General features: G+C 46.4%; 1 long non-coding RNA gene across 4 annotated transcripts in view; it reads right to left on the reverse strand.

Moving 5' to 3' along the window:
* Positions 1 to 20350, reverse strand: part of LOC147917236 (uncharacterized) — a 255518-nt gene that overhangs the window by 191966 nt on the left and 43202 nt on the right. For all 4 annotated transcript variants that reach the window (XR_015551937.1, XR_015551935.1, XR_015551936.1 and 1 more), the window contains one exon: positions 15556 to 15651. This is a non-coding gene — a long non-coding RNA (uncharacterized LOC147917236). The remainder of the gene's footprint in view (positions 1 to 15555; positions 15652 to 20350) is intronic.

Below are 20350 nucleotides of genomic sequence, written 5' to 3' on the forward strand. Positions count from 1 at the left end.
TATTTCAAAATAACATATTATTTTAAAAATTAATAAACACAAAAATATTATTATTGCATATGTAACCTTATTTGAAGGTAAGGTCAAAAATCTAAATTTGAGGTTTTATGTAAATAAGATACCCTGGCAAATATCCTAATTAGCTCCTCCCTAATTTGTTCCTCTGTAAGAAGCCCTAGTTATTATGAGAATGAAATTAGGTAATGTGCATACAGCTCTCTAGCACAGCAACAAGCATAGAGACTTCATGTTTGCTATTTTTTAATACACTAATTATTATTACCCCAAATAGCCAGATAGGTTAATACCATTCCATGTTTGAGATATATGTATCACAATGCAGCCATTCTGAATAATGCTCTAGATGTTAAGGTTATTGACACTGAAAAGGATTCATAATATAGTAAGTGAAATACAGCAGGTTACAAATCGGTATGGATCGTTTTATCCCATTCTTTTGCAAGTTAGTACAGTGAGTAGCGAAGAGCATAAGCTCTGGAACCAGACGGCTTGGTTCAAATCCCGGCGTCGCTACTTACTTCTCTGATCTTAAGCAAGGTTCCTAATCATTCTGGCCCTCAGCTTTCTCATCTGTGCAATGGATTTAATAATAAAACCAATCACTGGAATGTTGAGGATTAAATGAATCCATGCATATAAAGTGCTGGCAAATCATAATGTTCAAATGTTAGCTGTCATCAATTATTAGATTTTATTTTACATTAATATATACTCATAGGAAAGAGTCTGGAAGAACATACAAACACCAGAATAGCAGTAATGATTATCCTGAATGATAGTATTGCAAAGGATTTTTATCTTCTTAATTTTGCTGATCGTTTCTAATTTTTCCACAATAAATATGGGTAAAAAACAAACCTGAAATTCTTAGGATAAAAATATTTTAAAAAAATTTTAAATACGTATGTTGTTTCCATGCAATACCCAGGAGAAGACAGGGAGGAGTCTATGACAAAACCATCAAACAGCAGATCATACTTTCATCTAGTGGACATTTTCTAAGCATTGCTAGCGTCTCAGAGTAGCTAGCTGGGCGCTTCCCCCCAGCCTGTGGCTCTCAAAAAACATTGCATACCATGCCCATGCGGGTCACCAATGTAATGGGTATACATGTTTAAGCACACACGTAATCCACGTCCAAATATACCTCACACACATATGTACCTATTACCAAAGAGAAGAGATTATAAACGTAAGTTTACTCTAGTCATGGAAAGTGCCTTGGCAAATGACAACCAAGGGCACAAAGAATGTTCTGTGGGTTCCCCACTCTGTGGTTCCTACGCAGTTCCCAACTAGCAACACTTAGCGGGCACCAGCGCCTTCCTTCCCAGAGCGGCTGCCTTCCCACGCCTCCCGCCGCCTCCCTCACTGGCACCAGCCATAAGGGGACCTTACGTTGAAAGACTGTGACAAGCTCAACAGGCATCCAGAAGCGGCCGGGAATCCTGCTCCCGCCTTCCCCGCGGCTTGGGCAGCGGGCAGGAGGGCGGTCTTGCTGCCCTGGACCCAGACACTCCTGCCTCACTGCACGGGCAGAGCCCCAGGCCAGCACTGCTGGAGAGCTGCCCCTGGTCCACTCGGCTTCATTACACGAAAATAAAACACCAGCCTGTTCAGGGTCTGCCCGGCACATTATTGGGAGGAAGCTATAAAAGCTGCCAACATGGGTTACCTCAAGCATTTTCCTTCTCAAATACGTGGGGAGTGAGGCACTGCCTTTCCTTTTCTCCCCCGCCTTCCATCTTTTCGGAAAAGGCGTTCTGTGTCCCGCCTGTGTTTATTGACTACCGGCCTCTTGGCCATTCTAGCTGCGCAAGAGTGATTCTCCATCCTTGCCATTCAAAGTGGCCCCTGTTCCGACCCACTGCCCATAACGTGTGCTTCCAGACCACACGGCGCACTGACTTCTCAAAGTCTGGCTCGGAAACCAAATAAAAAGCTTTTCATTTACACTCCAGTTTATGTGCAGCAGCTCAAAAGCCTTATTTTCATGTCTTACACAGCTCCCACCTGAATAAATTTATTTTAAGTGCCACTTTTCCATGTGTGGATTATGAAGCAGTGAGGAGGTCTGAGGGACGGCCCCGTGGGATGCTATAGGCAAGCAGGGATGCAGGGTGACTGCTTAGGGACCAAGAAGACCGAATGAACATGCCAGGACCCTCAGCAGTGCACACCACAGCCCTGGGAGGGGCAGTCACAGCCGCAGCATGCAGCGACCTTCCGGCTCTGTCATAGGTGAAAGCATGGCCCTTAAAGTCCTGGCTTCAAATCCCAGCTAGCAGCTTCCTTGGTCTGTATCCTTGGGGCACCAGGCAGCCTTGGAGCTTATTTCCTCACCTGTAAGATGGGGACAACACCTTGGGGAGTGGACTATTGTAAGGGTTGAAAGGGCTGATAAAAGATGAAGCACTTACTACCACAGTGACTGGCACAGAGAATCCCTCCCCACCTTGATAAATAGCACCCATTATCACTAAAATTCATATTTAAATGTGTGAAGCACATACTCAATGCCAGGTGCTGGGTATTAGCAAAACAGACATGGGCCCTGGCCTAAAGAGCTTACAGCACGAGGGTCAAAGAGACAAACAGTCTTAACCCCGTGCGATCATTGTGACAATGGCCGTGTGCACATGATGCAGACAGGGAAAGGAGAAGCTAATCCTGCCTGGGGAGATCTGGAAATAATGATTGTGTAAAATGATGATAAGGCCCCATGTCATCTGGTAGCTTCCATCCAGGCCCCATTTCCCACATACCCCTCCCCAACTCCCATGGGTCTTCTTGCTGTACTAGGTTCAGTCCCACCTCAGGGCCTTTGCCTGGAATGCTCCCACCCAACATTCTCACGATTGGCGCCCTCACTTCACTAGGGTCTCTGCTCACATGTCACCTTCCTGGTCACCCCAAAAGACTTCTCTGCCCCTTCCACTGCTCTATTGTTCTTCACTCCCAAATATTGCGTGCAATTCTATTTGCTTACGTGTTTAGTGTCTGTCTTCCCCACTAGAATGTGACCTCTGTAAGGGTGGGGAGTTTGTTTTGTTCATCACTGTGACCTAAGAACCTAAAACAGTGCCACAATCAACAAATTAATGAGACACAGTTAGAAGGCGGGCATTTCTCGAGCGTGAAGCGTGAGGCTGAGAGCATTACGTACATCAGCATTCAATCCTCGCACATCTTTAGGAAGCGAGTGCTGAGATTACGTCAGCCGATGGCTCACAGCAGTGGCAAGCAAACATCTCTGGAGGGCAGGGTCTAAGGAAACAGGCCCTACTCTAGGGCAGCCTGATGTGAAAGGTTCAAATGGAGACAGCCCCTCCTCCCCCACCAGTAACTCCGGACTCTGCCCGTGTCTGCTGGGCTGGACTCCTTCAGGAGGTCCCACTAGGCCTGCTGAGCCCCTATTCTGGCCTCTCCCACTGGACCATCACTAGGAAGTGTGAAGCTGGACCACTCTGGGGATGCTGTACCCAGCCCTGGTCTCCTCTTCATCATTTCAACCTTTGGTGGCTGTGTTTCTGATAAACAGCTCCCAGGGACACATCCTAGGGTGAATAAAGCCAAAGTTCTCTCTTACATCTGAGAGACTTGCCCTCCAGAGTCTGCCCTCCCTAAGGATCAACAGGGAGATCAACTAGACAAGGAAGGGCCCAGCGAGCCCCATGGAACCACAGCAGCCAATATTTATTGAATGCTCCTCACATGCCAGGGCCTGTGCCAAGGCTTTACAGACATTCTCTCATGTCATCCTCACACTCTCTCTTGGAGTAGTGACAACTGCTTCACTTCACAGAGAGGGAACCAAGGATCTGAGAGGTTGAGCCACTTCCCAGGCTCACACAGCTAAGAAGTGGCATTGCCAAGATGTGAACTCCAGTCTGTCTGATTTCAAAAGACTCACTATGTCCTTGTGCCTCAGCGCTGCCTACACGCATTCTCCCCTGGGTTGGGTCTGCCTTCTTGGTCACCGAGGGTACACAGCAGAACAGAGCACATGGGCTTAAATCCCTGCCTTGCCACTTCCTGTGTGTTTGGGCAGGTGGTTACCCTCTCTGAGCTTTAATTTCATCTGCACAGTAGGGTGAAGGATACCTTAACCTCAGAGATGTGAGGAGCAACCGAGATGCACGCCCACCAGGTACACAGCAAACACTGCACAGCCAGGGAGAAGTGTCTCTGGACAAGCCGCTATTGGCGGCAGCTGGCCTGGCACTTCCCCGACCTGGGTCCTGCCCAGTGACCATCAAGAGCTGGGTCCGAGGCTCCCTCTCTCCCTCACAGGAGAGCTGCCCCCAGAAGGCAGAACACAGGGCCTCTGCCAGTATCTAATAAGTGCTGAACCCATTTTAAATACATGAGCTCCCGTCTCTACTCGCATGTCAGCATCATCTGTGGACTAATTACACAATTTATTAAAGCCTCAGTTTACTCTCTGTAAAATGGAGATGATCACTTCCCTGCCTCCCTGGGTTCCTGTGAGGATTAAATGGGTAAAGCATGTCAGCTGCTTATAGCAGTGCCTGGCCCAGAAGAAATAATAAAAGGGTAGCCGAATGATTCCATCCTATTTTATAGCCGAGGTAACAGACACTAGGAGGGCTCAACATCTCACAGGTGGTTCAGGGATTTGAACACAGCCTGCCTGATACCAGGCCAGCTTCCATGCTGATAGTTCAACACACCCACCCAAAGACCAGTGCTGGACATTCTAGAGAGAAATTTTATGCTTCAGTAGAAAACTGTAGCACACTTCTGTGAGTTATCAAATTCTGGTCCTGTTCATTGTTGTTGAGCTATTTTTCACCTCTTTGTAAATTATTTTTTACTTTTTAATTCGTTACCTACCTGTGAATTGGACTGGATCCTGCCATCATGCACATTGTCTCGTCCTTACCAAATTCTCAATTCTTCTAGTTTCCAATTTTTCTCCCATCTTCCTGACATGGCTTCAGCGGGAACTGGAACCTGACTGCTCAGCTCTTTATTGGAACTCCAGGTTGGTTGTAGTGGACCTTCCCCACCAAGATCGAAAGAAGCTCTGCAAAGCTGAGGCTGGACGACTTGATGAAAACTTCAAAGGACTCATCGCCAGAGCAGATCATGAATCCCTCTCATTTAAATGCCTGATCGTTCACACCATCCAGCAAATATCGTCTACTACCAAGTCCAACAGATGGCTCAGCTGGCCCTTAATGAACAAAAGGCAACTGAACGAGAAATGAATTTATATGGTTCAGAGGAAAGAAGAATGTCTCTTCTGTCCTTGAACAAGAGGAGGGACCAACAAAGACTCTCTCCCTGACCAAACTTGAGTGAGGCTTCTCTGAGACCTGAGCCCTCTTCTCGACTAGGCCTTGACCTTGACCTTCCCTGTCAGGTCTGCATAGCCGAGTCTTAGCAAGAATCCTGTTAGGTCACTTTAGCAAGACTCACCCTACCCTTGATGTCTCCTTTTAGTAATTTTCCATCCACCAAGCCCCTCACCCTGTTCCTTGGGGATAAATCCCCACTTGTCCTTGTATTCAGGGCTGAGCCCCATCTCTCTCCTCCACTGTAATATTGCAATAGCCCTGAATAAAGTCTTCCTTATCATTTTAAAAAGTGTCAGAATAATTTTTCTTTAACAATACTAAGGCTTGCTTCAAGCAGGAGGGCCTCCCCTTCCTGAAAATTCTCCATTCATGTCCCAGTCAAATACCATCCCCAGATCTCCTCCAAGAGCCACCTCTCTCTCCTGCTCACAAGCAAACCTCTAACAATGATTGCATTGGTTTCCCCGCCACCAGCCTGCCAATCTTTGCCTCTCACAGGCCGGCTGCCAGCCCCCCTACCTGCCCCGCCGGCTGCCAGCCCCCAGCTTCACGACAGTCCATTCACGCAGAGAACACGGCTACGAAAATACAGAAACGCATTTCCCATCTGGAAACGCCTCAGAGCTAAATATTATGTAGGATGTGATGGTGTTCGTCTACCAGCAAAAAAGCGATGCTAAGAGAAACACTGAGACACGAGGAACCTGCTAGGGAAACGGCCAGTGCGTCAGCAAGAGCTAAATTTAGCAACCAAAGCCTCTAACTTCATTCTTTCAGGAAAAAGAGACTTAGGAGAAAAATGTATGAACATACAATGAAAGAACCTTTGAGAGAGGGAGAGAGCCCACATCCTAACTGACCTGCTGCTACTTCACAGACACAAGTGCGGAGAAGGAGGTCTCCTGGGGAGACTGGCCCCGAGGTCAGCGGAAGGGTTCCACCTGGCCCGCCCCACACCCAAGGAACCAAATCCCCTGGTGGAAGGTCCCTTTGGACCCAGTGACTGCACCGTACAAAGGACGCTGCAGACTAGGAAATTCAAATGATAATTGCTGGGGGTCAGGGAAGCAGGTGGATTCTGAAAAACTGGAAGTTCTAGAAAAACCTGCAACACAGCTTTCAAACAGATTTTGCTTTCTAGTAGAGTGGCTGCTATAAAAACACTCATCCAGGCACCAAATGCCTGGAGGGAGGTTGTGGAAGCTTGGGAGAGGAGACACAGCCATCCCAGGCAATGCAGAGTGTCGCATCTGAACACACACGGGGCGGGGGGGCCCCAGTTCAAGCCCCAGGTCTGCCTGCAGCCAGCCCTGTGGGGTTTGCCAGTCATCCCTTTCCAGGCTAAAGATAACTGTCTGTGAAACAAAGTAACGACCGGGCATTTTAACATGCTAAGATATATTTCTGGATGGATGTGTGGGGAAGGAGGAGGGCGACATCAGACTTATCTCCCCTAGAATCAAGCCTTCTGCCTTGACCTCAAGAAAAGATCCGTTATTAAAGCATTTCATCACACTCTCAAAAATGTATTGGTTCCCACAAAGGGCTAATATTTTTACTATAAACAGAGTCCTTATAAATCAGTAAGAAAAATACGAGCGCTCCAACAGGAAAATGAAGAAAGGGTGGAAAGAAGGATTCACAGAAACACACAAATAACTATTAAGTCTATGGGAAAAAAGTGTTCAGCCTTACTGTAACCAGAAAAGGGGCATATTAAAATAAAAACGAGATAGCTTTCCCACGTTCCAATGGCAAGTTCCTAAAAATCCAGAAATACCCAGCAAGGGCCAGATTCAGAGAATTCTGCATCCTCGTGCACCACTGGCAGAAGGCAAATTGGCCTGACTTATCAGGGGCAACTCGGCCAGATGAAGACAAAAATTCTTAAGTGGACATCCCATTTGACCTAATAATTCCACTTCTAGAGCTTTGTCCTACAAAGTTATTCAACGATGTGCACAAAAACATATCTATAAGGATTTAACCACAATATTATTTAATAATCCTAAAAAATTGAAAACAGTCTTCTATCCAATAAAAGGGATACGTCTATATGGTGGAATAGAACAATTAAAAATCAGGCTGAAAAAAATGCGAAGATATAGGAAAATGTTTACATTATATATTAAGTAAAAAACAGATTCTAAAGCTATATGTACAGGACAATCAAATTTTATTTATAAGCCATCTCTCATATATATAAAATATACATAGGCACACTGAAATAAATACTGGAAGGAAATACACAAAAATATTACCAGTGTTATCTCTGGAAGTAGCATGATGATGGGTGGTTTTATTTCCTCTTGTTTACTTTTCTGTATTTTCAAAATTCTTAAGAAGATAAGTGATTCTTTTGTATTCAGAAAAACTCTATATAATTTTTTTAAAGGAACAAAGGAAAAAAAAAGTGTCTTTTCTTCTTTCCAATATGTAAAAGGTATTGAACAACTCCAGCCAGAAACCCACCCCAGACCCCTTGCCCAGCCCACCCTACAGAAAACTCCTTCTACACCCATATCCCTGACACCTATTTATATGCTTCCTCTTGCCCTCTTTTTACCGAAGAAGGTCAGATCACAGCCCAAGCCCAACAGACACTGAGGGTCTTTCCAGTCCTTGTCTAGTCCAGCCTTTTACCTTTAAGCAAACGAAGCCTTAGAGTACCGGTGGTTTTCATGAGAGTTTCAGAGACTGTCACCTCCTTTGAGCCTCTCTCACAAACCCTGAGGAGGCAGGCAGTCAGCACTCCTGTTTTATGAAAAGGAAAGTTAGGTTCACGAACCGAGGGCAGGAGTCCAGAGCCTGCTCACAGGCAGGGGATCCCTGCTGACTCCAGGCCCTCCTCAGCCAGCCAGGGGCCCCCAGCTGGGAGGGAATGGGGCCCCATTTGGCCAGGGGCATGCCCATCCTCTCACCCTTCAATCTCCCTCATTCATCCCCATCTCAACCCTCTGTCTGCTCTTGCTTCCATAATAAAAAGGTTGAGAGAAATTAGGAGAACTTCCTCTCACAAGTCATTAATTCAGTTAACTGTCTGATCTTTTACTATTCTATCACCTCATAGATCAAGAACTTCTCATTTTCAACGTATGAGTCAGAACTTGCTCAGCCGTGACTGGTGGAAGCCACCAAAGTTGACGTGGCTTAAGTGGAGAAAAATGGAATTAATTAGCTCATGTCACTGGGGAGTCCAGAGTGCATATCTAGCTTCAGGCATGGCTGGATCTAAGGACTCAAACATCAGGGCTCTATCTGTCCTTCTTTCTCCGTTTAGTGAGCAAGATATTCACCAACAGGCTCACATTCACATCCTACCAATTCCAGCAAAAACAAATCACCTTCCCCAAAAGTCCTGGCAGAAAAGTGCCAGGAAGGACTCAACTGGCTAGGATCACCTGCCCACTCCTAGGGACACAGGGCAAAGGTCAGCCCCATCTAACTACACAGGAAAGGTGTTCTTTTCCTAGAAGGGAGTGAGAGATGCTGGAATGGAAATCAACAACAGATTTCCACCTAAACAAACCTCTCCCACTTTAAGAACAAATTAGTTTCTTGGCACAGGAATTCACTGGCAGCGGTATGCATGAATGACACCAGGCTGGGGTTACGTTGCCACCCAGGCAGAGTAAATTCTTAGCTCACATTCATAAGAAATGTCCAAATACTACAACCAAAATCTAGGTGAGGATGCAATTTTTTAGTCAAGTTTATTGAGGTACAATTTACATACAGTAAAATTCACCCTTTTTAGTAAAGAGTTCTACAAATTTCAGTAAGCGCATGCAGTTGTGTAACCACCACCACAGTCAAGATATAGAACATATCCAACGTCCCCCAAAATTCCTTTGTGCTAAGCTTTCCCTAGTTGCCAGCCCCTGGCAACCACTGATTTGCTTTATGGCCCTATAACTGAATATCATGAAGTTATTCAGTATGTAGCCTTTTGAGTCTGGCTTCTTTCACTTATAACGCATTTGAGAGTCATTTGTGTTGGGGCATTTTTCAGTAGTTCACTCTCTTTATTGTTGAGCATCATTGAAATATATACTGGGGTTTTAAAAATTCACCTAGAAAAGTTTGATCTAAGATATTCATAAGGTACCCTACCTGTATCATTATTTTATCTATCGGATCAATAAATAGTTAAGTTTCCTCTGCATGCCTAGGAGCAGGGGTTACATCAGTCAGCAAAATAAAGTCTTTATTCTCGTGGCACTTTCATTTTACTGGGAAGAGACAGAAAGTGAATAAACATATATAATACGTCAGGCGGTGAGAAATGACAAGAAGCCAATAGAGCAAGGTAGAGGGTGGAGGGGATGGTGCTGCTGTAAGAAAGTGTCAGGGAAAGCCTCTGAGGGAATCAGAGGGATCAAGGGCCGCAAGCCTTGCAGTTACCTAGAGGAAGAGCATTGCAGGCAGAAGGTGCCGCCAGAGCAAAGGCCTAAAGGAGCATGGAGTGTTGGAGGAGCAGCAAGCTGACCAGAGGCTGCGGGGAGCACAGCACAGGTAGCAGAGGGTGAGAGATGAGGTGGGAGGGAAGGCAGGACCTCACAAACCCAGGAGAGGCTTTTGGGTTTCACCCAAGTGAGACGGGAAATTATCTAATGGAGACATCCCACACCATCTGCCTTCTCCACACCGACATTCAGGAGGCTGGGTCCCGCGGAGACCATTCCACAACCTCACAAGTTAGACCCACAACACATCCAGTCTCTGCTCCTACCACCACCCCACTCTCAGATACTTCACTGAGGAAACCTCCTCAGGGCCTGTGACACCACCTTGCTATCTTCCTGTGTCTCCCCAGCAGGACTAGCTACATAATCTGCCAGTCCTAGTTAAGATTGCCAGATATAGTAAAATTTGAATTTCAGACACACAATGAATAATTTTTAGTATAAATACATTCCAAATATTGCACGGGACCTACCACTTCCTCTCTTTCAGTTACTTTACAGAGGAAACAAACCATCTGACAGGACGCTCAACTTCTCAGTCCCACACACTCTCCCACAGCTGTGTCCTCTTTACTCTTCCCCACCTGTTCCAATGGGAGCCACATCCCTCCCTCAGACAGAGGCCCCTCTCCATCTGAGCCCTGGAACCCATCCTCTTCTGCCTTCTCAGGTCTCTGCACTATTCATTACCCATCTCTTCTCTGTATCTTCAACCTCTGGTCTACCAGAGGTCTACTTCTTGCTAGCAATTAAACATGCTCGAGTCTTCCCCATTTTTTTTTTTTTTAAACCTTCCCTGGATCTTCACAAACCATTACCCTTCCCTTCACATCCAGATATCTTGAATGAGTTATCACATTCCCTCTACTTTCCCACCTCCCAGTGTCCTGTCAACTTACTGCTATCTGGCTGTCACCTCTAGCACTCTACGACAGGCTCCTGCTACGGTCATCAATTACCTTCTTGGTACTCACTTCAAGTCTTATCTTTCCCTTCTTCTTAAAGCTCTCTTTCCTTGGCTTTAGGGACACCAAATTCTCCTGGCTTCTTCCATTTGAGGCAGCTCCTTCCCAGTTTCCTCTGTGGGCCCCTCCTCCTCATATACTGGGTTTCTGAGCCTCTGTCCTAGGCTCTCTTTTCACATGTTACATGCTCCCCCACAGCGGTACCCAGAGGTTCTATATGTTGAAGAAGCCCACATTTCTCTAGTCCAGACTTCTATTCAGAGTTTCAGACTGTAACGTCTACAGGACAGATCCATTACACCTCCTTGAACTCAATATGTCCAAAATCAGACTAAAAAAAAGAAAAAAAAAAGTGAATTCATTCTCCCCACCCCGTCACCTGGCACCACCTCCTGTTTTCTATATCTGAATGGCACATCCACTAACCCATTTTCAAGCCATAAACTCAGGTGTCATCCTTGATTCTTCCTTCTCCTTCACTTTTATATCACCAAATCCTATCAATTCTGTTTCTAAATATCTCTTGATTGCATACAATCCCCTGCTTCTCCCCCTTTCAGCTACCACTACCTCTCCCCTACTAGACTCTTTCAACAACCTCCTAGCCTATGCCTGTTTCCCGTCTTGCCACCTCCTGTCTCCACCCAGCAGCCCCAGCTGCATACCCTCTCCAGCCCCATCCCAGCTCGCCCTCACACCATATACCCAAGGTTCTCTCAATATATTTCAATCCTCAGCTAGACCATGCCATCTCTTGCCTCCCTCCAGGCTACTGGACATGCTGTTGCCTCTGCCTCTTTCCACTCCTCTGTACTTCCTCACTCCCCAACGTGGCTAACTCCTACTCATCACCCATGGGAAGCAGTAAGGAGAGTGGTGAAAGTGGAGTCTACAGTCAGGCTTCCTGGCTTCCAGCCACTGTTCCACCACTTCTTAGATGTGTGACTTGAACCTTTCTAAGCTTCAACTTCCCCTTTAGAAAAATGGGAATATAGTCATGCACCGCATAATGACGTTTTGATCAACAAGGGACCACATACCTCACAGTGGTCTCATAAGATTAGTACCCTACAGCCTAGGTGTGTAGTAGGCTATACCATCTAGGTTTGTGTAAGCACACTCTATGATGTTCGCACAACGACGAAATCACCTAACGACACATTTCTCAGAATGTATCCCCATCATTAAGCAATGCATGCCTGTAACAATTGAGGAGATATCATTGGTTGAGTACCCAGCCATTTCCCTTCTTCCTCACTAACAGAACCTCAATTTTGTTCAGGGGCCATGTGCTCATTCAAGGGAATACATCATGATTGGTATAAGTTATAGAAACCAACCTTCTTTTTGACAGTGATTAATTCTGGCCAATGAAATGTAAGAGGAAGTCTGTTGAGAGCTTCTGGAAAATACAGAACTACCCTTAGAACCAGGCAAGAGAGGCCCCTGCCCTGGGCCCCGTGCTTCAGAGGGTCCCACCTATCACAAACGCACATTTAACAGCTAATGAACACATAGGCACCTTTGTCACTGAGAGTCACACAGCACGACTCACAACCCTCAACATCCACTTTGATGACAAACACCATTCAGGCCCCAGAGAAATACTTCACATCTCTTGGCCTAGGTCTTCAAAACAAAAGATAACTGCATTCAGCTGAGGTTTGTGAATTGTGCTTTGGCCACCACCAGAGACCAACATTGCTGTGGAGTGTGGGGAAGGTGAGTGGCAGGAACACTTAGGTAAGAGAGAAGACAAATGAGCCTGTCAGATCCTTCCTCTCAGCACCAACGCCACACATTCTTGCAAAATGAAGTATAGGAACTCAGGAGTGCAGAATATCCATTTTCTTCCTTCTGTTCCTATTCATAGTTCAACAAATTAGTGCTATATTATTGCACATGATGGCTGAAGAACATTCTGAAAAATATCATCTTGCATATGTGTCATATGTGCAATTTATTTCTCACATATATAGGATATATATTTTATGTAATACTTCATGAATTACTTTACATAATTCTTTATTTTATAAATGAAATGGACATTGAGCACTGTAACTGCAGACATCAAATTTTTTAAAAATAAAACATTTAATTTTTAAAATACTAAATGCCTTTCAGCTTTTAAATAATTTCAATTCAAATTTTTTTTTTTTTTGGTGAGGAAGATCAGCCCTGAACTAACATCCGTGCTAATCCTCCTCTTTTTGCTGAGGAAGACCGGCTCTGAGCTAACATCTACTGCCAATCTTCCTCCTTTTTTTTCCCCAAAGCTCCAGTAGATAGTTGTATGTCATAGTTGCACATCCTTCTAGTTGCTGTATGTGGGACATGGCCTCAGCATGGCCGGAGAAGCGGTGCGTCGGTGCACGCCCGGGATCCAAACCCGGGCCGCCAGTAGCAGAGCGCGCACACTTAACCGCTAAGCCACAGGGCCGGCCCTCAAATTTTAATATTAATTATAAATTGTATTTTGCCTTTTACTTTTAACAGATAAATTTGAGCATTTTAGAAGAAAAATAGTTTGTTAAGAATATAATTTGAATATTCTCTCATTTGAATATAATTGTGTAATTTTGGTAATTTTGCATACAAGTATAATACTCTTATGTTTGCATTTAAAACCAGCCTTGCAAATATAAAGATAAATGGTAAAATTCATGCTAATAATTTAACATTTTAATTTTTCTTTACTTAGAACATTAAATAGCAAATTAAAAAAACACCATGACAAGTCAAAAGAAAGTAAAAAGCTTTACATTTTATTACCTCAAATGGCACTTTTTTCCTGCTTTTTGAACAAGGGGGCCCACATTTCCACTTTGCATTGGGCCCCACAAATTATGTAACTGGCCCTGACGGTAGAGCAGAAAGAAAGAATCTGAGTCCTTGATGTCACTGGTGAGCCACTGCCAACCCTGGGTCCTCCAACCCCAGATCTCTTGTTTAGTCAACAATAAATGCCATTCTGATTAAGGCTACTGTTAGGTGGGATTTCTCTTACTTGCTGCCAAAAGCATTCCTAACTAATAAAATACTATCCACCTCCGGGTTATTACAGGATTAAATGAGATAAGTCACATGATTAGCAAATAGCTCAGTTTTGAGCACTTACTATGAGTCAGCACGATTCTAATGATGGAGCTCTTGGAGCAGTGCTCCGCACATAGTAGGGTGCCATGTAACTCACCATCCCAACCGAGCACCTTTCAGAGTCAAAGGGTAGAAATAAAAACAACGCCAGGACCAAAGGACCATACTGGGACGACTAAGTAAACACTCAAAAGTTAGCTCTTCTTATTCATGGATGAACTTAAACATCACTTCTCCAGGAAGGTGTTCCCAATTCCCCAAGTCTGCATGAGGGGCCCACAGCACCCTATGTCCTCTGCCACAGCACTTCTCACAGCGTGGAGCTCAGGAGCCTTTTACTAGTCCATCTACCTCACCAGACCATAGTTCCAAGAAGGTGGGGACTGTTTCTATTCTGTTCTCCGCTGTGTCCGCAGGGTCTCACAAATAGTGGGTGCTCAATTAATATTTGCAGAATGAACTACTTTGGTCTATTGTGTGTATGCTTGCCTGACCCTGGTGATTCCACTATGCATTAAATGCTCTGATATTTGTATTGGGGTTCATGTGGGAGCAGGACCTGTATTTTATTCACTAACTTGTCCCTGAAGTCCTAACGCAGTGCCCAGTAGGTAACGGTACTCAAGCCATGTTTTCTGCTCTTACAGCATCCTGTCCAATGGCCAGATAATGCCTGTGAGGATTTTAACACAGAGGGAGGGAGAAGCTAGCACTCCCATCACACTGTATCTAGTTATCTCTAGTTCTGGAAGTTAAGAGTGAAGAATCAAGATGGGAGATCCCATCCTAGCTAGGCACATCGGCCATATTTCTCTCCTCTCAAGTGATTTTTAAACTGTCTTTCTCGCAAAAGCATGCATGTTATCTCATGGGATGAGAAGTCTGATTTAGTTCCCCCGACATAGCTCTCCATCTCAGCTGGAACCTGAGCATACAGCCAGAAGCACGTTTCTCTTCTCTTTGCAAGTCAGCTTTTGCCTCAGTAAACCAACTCTCCAGAACACCCTACAGAAACAGTGTGCCACAGCCAGGCAGTGGGACCGACACCCTACAGAAACAGTGTGCCACAGCCAGGCAGTGGGACCGAAACGGACCAGCGATCCTGGCCATCTGTCTCTTCAGCCAGACCTGGGAGCTAACAATCTCCTCCCAAGAAAGAAGACACAACCCCAACAAAGGCTCCAACTAGCACCAGAAATGACAGACAGTTAGAAGGAAAACACTGAGGCTGCTCTGTTCCTCCTGCCCTTTCCTTTTCACAGGCAATCAACCCGGGTTCCCTTTGGGGAACAGATAAAACAGCAGCAGGCAGTTTGGCTGGCCACCCTGGTTAATTACTGCCATCCGACTCCACAGGCAGAGCCCCCTTCCCGGTTCAGGGGAAGGAGAATCGTGCTCCGGACATTAGTCAGCAAAAAGGACCACCTGTGGTTTGGGGGCTACCATCATACCAGCCGTCCAGTTGTGCCAATACCATTGCTCTACCAGGCAGCCCACTGCATCCAATCAAATGTGTCATGGCCCACTTTACATCACCACTCCTGTGGTCATCTCTAGAGCAATCAATCCAACAGAACAGAAATGGGGGTAAAAATCGTGCAAACATTTGAGTTGCTCCCACAAGGCGTTACCAATGTTGTTTTTCCCACATTGTGCACCCAGGATTTCAGAAACACCTCTTACCTTTCACTAATCAGAGAGCCTCTCTCTCCATCTGTTAGAGGGTCCTTTTTCTTTCCCCCCTCATTAACACAGATGTCACTGGAGCAGCTATTGAACCTAAAATGAAATTTTGAGTTAATTATCTATCTTTGGACTTAGAAGAAGTCTTTGCAATGAAAAGAGGGTTCTTTCTGGAACTTGGTGGATTTTTCTCCTTGACCTCTGATACTTTACTTTCCTACTCTACAGGACTTTTTTTTAACTTAACTTCACTAGGTAAAAAAAAAAAAAAAGAAACATTTCTGGTTGGGGGAGGGGGAAGGGGGAAATAAGCGAATACCGTGAGGCCCCCCTGGCCCCCATCTGTTCCAAATCTTCCCCTCACAGGATGTAATGTCTAAAAAGCAAGAAAAATATTCCTTCCTCTTCCAACATTCAGCAGGATCTTGCATGCAAAGAGAAGAATGTCTGATTACTCTGTGGGTTTTCATCTGCTTTTTAACTCACATGTTGCCAAATTACACTGGCCTCTCAATCCCATTTCCCCCTCTCCCCCCAAAAAATCCTGGTGCTATGGGGCCGGCAGGCAGCAGGGTTCACCACCAGTGAAGAACAGCCTGGTTCTGGCAAGCAGCTCCCTCCACTCCACACCACCCAACCCTTTGGCACAAAGGATTAGTTCTAAGCCTAGCCAATGACTTTTGCAGATTTCTTAGCTGAAGACATGCCAGAGGGATGCTTGGGCCCCCGGAGGAAGTGGGGCAGCCCCCGAGGGTGAAAGGAGTGGGCTCAGAATCCCGAACTTCTCGTTCTGCGCTCTCATCCCCTGCTTTCAGGCACTTTGCGCACGGATGTACACACGCAGCCAACTCCTGGACATCTAACAGGAAGGATGTTCCCCAGTAGCTCGCAACAGTTGTCACTGATGCCTTTCCAGGACTGGGAGGGCCGTATTTATAGGAAGGGCAGCTGGCCAAGCCAGACCAGCTCCAACTTTATTTCCACCAACCCTCCTTTCCCGTCTTCTGTAGTTCTCCTTCCAGTTAAATGAAGAGGCGTTCCTCCCTTTGTTGCTTCATTTTTAGCTAAGAACTGAAGCTCACATTAAAATGATTGAGAAACCCTGAATGAAAAGACGGAAAAGGACCTGCATGATCTGCCACTGCCCTTTTGGCTCTTAAGCTCCCCCTCCTCTGCCCCCAGCCACCTCCACCTCCACCTTCTTAGCCCCCCAGGCACGCTCCTTGGCACATGTTCCTTCTTTATGCCTGGGAAACACAGAACCCCTCGCAGTCCTCCACATGAGCAAAGTTCTCTTATCCTAGGTCCAAATTATCCTTCCTTCCAGCCCTCTCACTCTTTCTTATCACATCCTACAAGGTTTTGTATGATCTCCCCTCACCCACGTCCTCCTCTGACCTTATTTCCTACCATTCTTCCCCTACAAACGACCTCCTCCTTGCTGTTGCTCAAACACCCCACAGGGCCTCTGCACCTGCTGTTTCCTCTACCTAGAAGACCTACTCCTGGGGTGTTTGAAAGTCTCCCTCCCTCACATGATCTAGATTTCTGCCCGAAAATTACCTCCCTCGAGAGGCCTTGCTAACAGTGTCTACTGAAAAGCACCCCATCACTCTCTAGCTGCTCTGTCCCACACCTGCTTTATTTTAATTCACAGCACCTTTCACCACCACCAGACTCTCTCCTTGACTAAACTTAAGTCAGGCTCCTCTGAGCCCTCTTCTCAACTAGGCCTAGACCTTGGCCTGCCTTCAGCAAAGAATCCCCCTACCCTTGATGTCTCCTCCACCCACTGACCCCCTCACTCTGTTGGTTATAAATCCCAGCTGTCTTTCCTATATTCAGGGTTGAGCTCAATCTCTTTTCCCAACTGCAATAGTCTTGGATAAAATCTTCCTCACCATTTTAACAAGTGTCAGAATCATTTTTCTTTAACACCACTTGACATCATAGGATCTTTTCATTCGTCTGTCTCCCTCCACTGGACTGTAAGCTCCATGAGGGCAGGGTCTCTGTGTTTTGCTCTCCTCTAGCTCCCTAGCTTCTAGAACAGTATCTGACACACAGCAGACCCTCAACCAATATTTGCTGAGTGAACACATCTAGCTACCCCTGGTCTCTTGGTCTCAGTTTACCTGCTACCCCCGCTGGGAAGTCATTCCTGAATCTTCCAAGGCTTGACCCTGTACTTCAGCTAGTGGTGATATCACAAAGGATACTTCTCTGGTTTGACTAATAAGCACTTTTAATTTGTTAATTATGTACAGTTATGCATCGATTAACAACAGGGACACGTTCTGAGAAATGCATCGTTAGGCAATTTCGTCATGTGAACATCAGAGAGTGTACTTACACAAACTTAGATGGTATAGCCTACTACACACCTAGGCTCTATGGTACTCATCTGCTATAGGACCACCGTCAGGTTTGCAGTCGTTGTTGACGGAAACATTGTTATGAGGTGTATGACTGTAATACACTACTATATAAATAAAATCTAGAAGTGTGTCTTGACCATCAGCCCTCCCTCCCTTCTACACCTCCACAACACCTCACCTCCAGTCTGTTTTCTCTGTAGATACGTCCATGCACACATCTGTTCGCATGTCTGCACTCTCCCCGCCCATCACACACACTGCCTGACCCTTAGCAGGGGCTTAATTAAAAAGAGGGAGAAAGAAGAGCCCTGGTGGGGCCAAGAGCCAGCTCTCTGCTCTCCAAAACCAAGCTCGGCTTTGCCTCCATCTTCCTGGCTTTCTCCACCCATAGGAGGAAAGACATGACTTCTGTCGGCTGCCCTGCGAGAGGGAGATGCAGTCCCCAGGACCAGCCACCCGCAGCTCACTTCTCTACTCCCCGCAAACTTACAGGTCAGAGGGAGGGGCCTGAGCCCTACAGCTCAAAGCTGTGATCCGGGAGGGCAAGAGGCCCGGAAAGCCATGGTGGGCCAGGGCCCTGGTGGTTGGTGAATTCTGGCCGCTTGAAAGCTGGGGAGAGCAGGGAGGAGGGAGGAGGGGAAGCTGGTTGTAGAAACCGCCCAAGTAGGTTTCCACATAAAGGAAGAGTAAACAGATGAAGGCTCTTCCCCAGCCCTTTGAGCCTCTCAGAGGAGAGCAAACCTTCAAGTGTTTGTTGAAAAGCTAATCCGATTTAAAATGCTTTGAAAGGGCTGGAAGAGGATGTACCGACTACTGACCACCCCCTCCACTGGCCTGCAGACTATGTGTGGTCACTTTCCCCTCCCTCGGCCTCTGTCTTGGGGGTACTGCACATACGGAGACCCAGAGGATCAGGAAGGTACCTGGGGCGGAGCAGGAACCAACCCTCGTCCACTGAGGGCTACTGACTCCTCTGCTTGCCTGGAAATAAGGCTTCTTGAGAGCAGAAAACTGGCCAGGACTGGAAAGATCGGGCTCCAAGCAGCCTTCACTTCACCCACACCCTAGGAATCTGGAAGATACTGAAGTGCCCTGCCCCTGCTTCCTGAGAGGCACTTAATTATCTCCCCTGCCCCACCCCCACCCCACCCCAGGTGGGTCTCATTTCTTCCCTGAAGTTCCAGGTGAAATGAATTTCCAAGTGGGTTTGCCGAACAACAATTAAAGGAAAAGCGAACCCTTCTCGATTACTCCAGATTCTGGTGCTCTCTCCCTTGGACAAGTTTACCAGATCCTGTCACCCACTACCATCACGCTAGGGTGACCAACCAGCCCAGGTTGCCAGGGACTGTCCCGGTTTTAGCACTGAAGGTACCACATCCCAGGATGGTTGGTCACCTGTCACTGCAGCCTCCCCAGCTTCCTCCCCTTCCATCCCCAGTGTTTCAGGTGGGCACCTACTTTGGGAAGGTGGGCTTCCTGGTAGTGCCCCCTAATCCTGATGCCCTGGCTGGGTTTTAGAGATGAGGAAAGTGGTGAATCTACAAGTTGAATTGGTTTCTTTCAACCAGAGGCTTTAATTTAAGCAGAGGGAGACAGATAAAATAATACCAAACACTCGGCACTTTCTCAGCTGTATATACAATACCTTGTCTAATTTAATCCTATGAGGTAGACACCATTTCCTAGATTGGGAAACTGAGGCCCAGGATCACAGATAGTAAGTGGTAGGATTGCGATCCCAATCTAGGCAGTGACACCAGGGCTCAGAGACCAATTCCCTATCTTATACTCTGATCCTTATAGATGAAGAGTCCTTGTCATTTTGATCATGGAGGACAGAAACTATGTGAAGTTACTTATGCTAGACTGAAAAGGCATAAATTTACATACGCGGAGCAACTCACCAAGAAAACTGGATTGTTGGGGCCGGCCCGGTGGCGTAGTGGTTAACGTCACATGCTCTGCTTCGGTGGCCTGGGGTTCACAGGTTTGGATCCCAGGCATGGACCTATACACTGCTCATCAAGCCACGCTGTGGCGGTGTCCCGCATATAAAATAGAGGAAGATGGGCACAGGTGTTAGCCCAGGGCCAATCTTCCTCAGCAAAAAGAGGAGGATTGGCAACAGATGTTAGCTCAGGGCTAATCTTCCTCACCAAAAAAAAAAAAAAAAAAAAAGAAGAAAACGGGATTGTGAGACTGCGACCACAGGTTCTCCAATGGATGGGACCCCTAGTTGCCGTGGGGAGAGGGCCAGGTACATGGACAGTGATGGCACCACTGCCCTGGTGCACAGCCCCATCACAGTGCCCCCTAACACTGACCCTGCCCCCATCCACCTTCCCAGTGGCTGCCAGATGAATCCATTAAAACCCCAGATCTGATTGTGTCCCTCCAACCTTGTCTGACTCCCC

This window comes from Ceratotherium simum, chromosome 4 (assembly GCF_057802395.1).
Source record: "Ceratotherium simum simum isolate JZ-2026a chromosome 4, ASM5780239v1, whole genome shotgun sequence".
In the NCBI taxonomy this organism is placed as follows: Eukaryota; Metazoa; Chordata; class Mammalia; order Perissodactyla; family Rhinocerotidae; genus Ceratotherium; species Ceratotherium simum.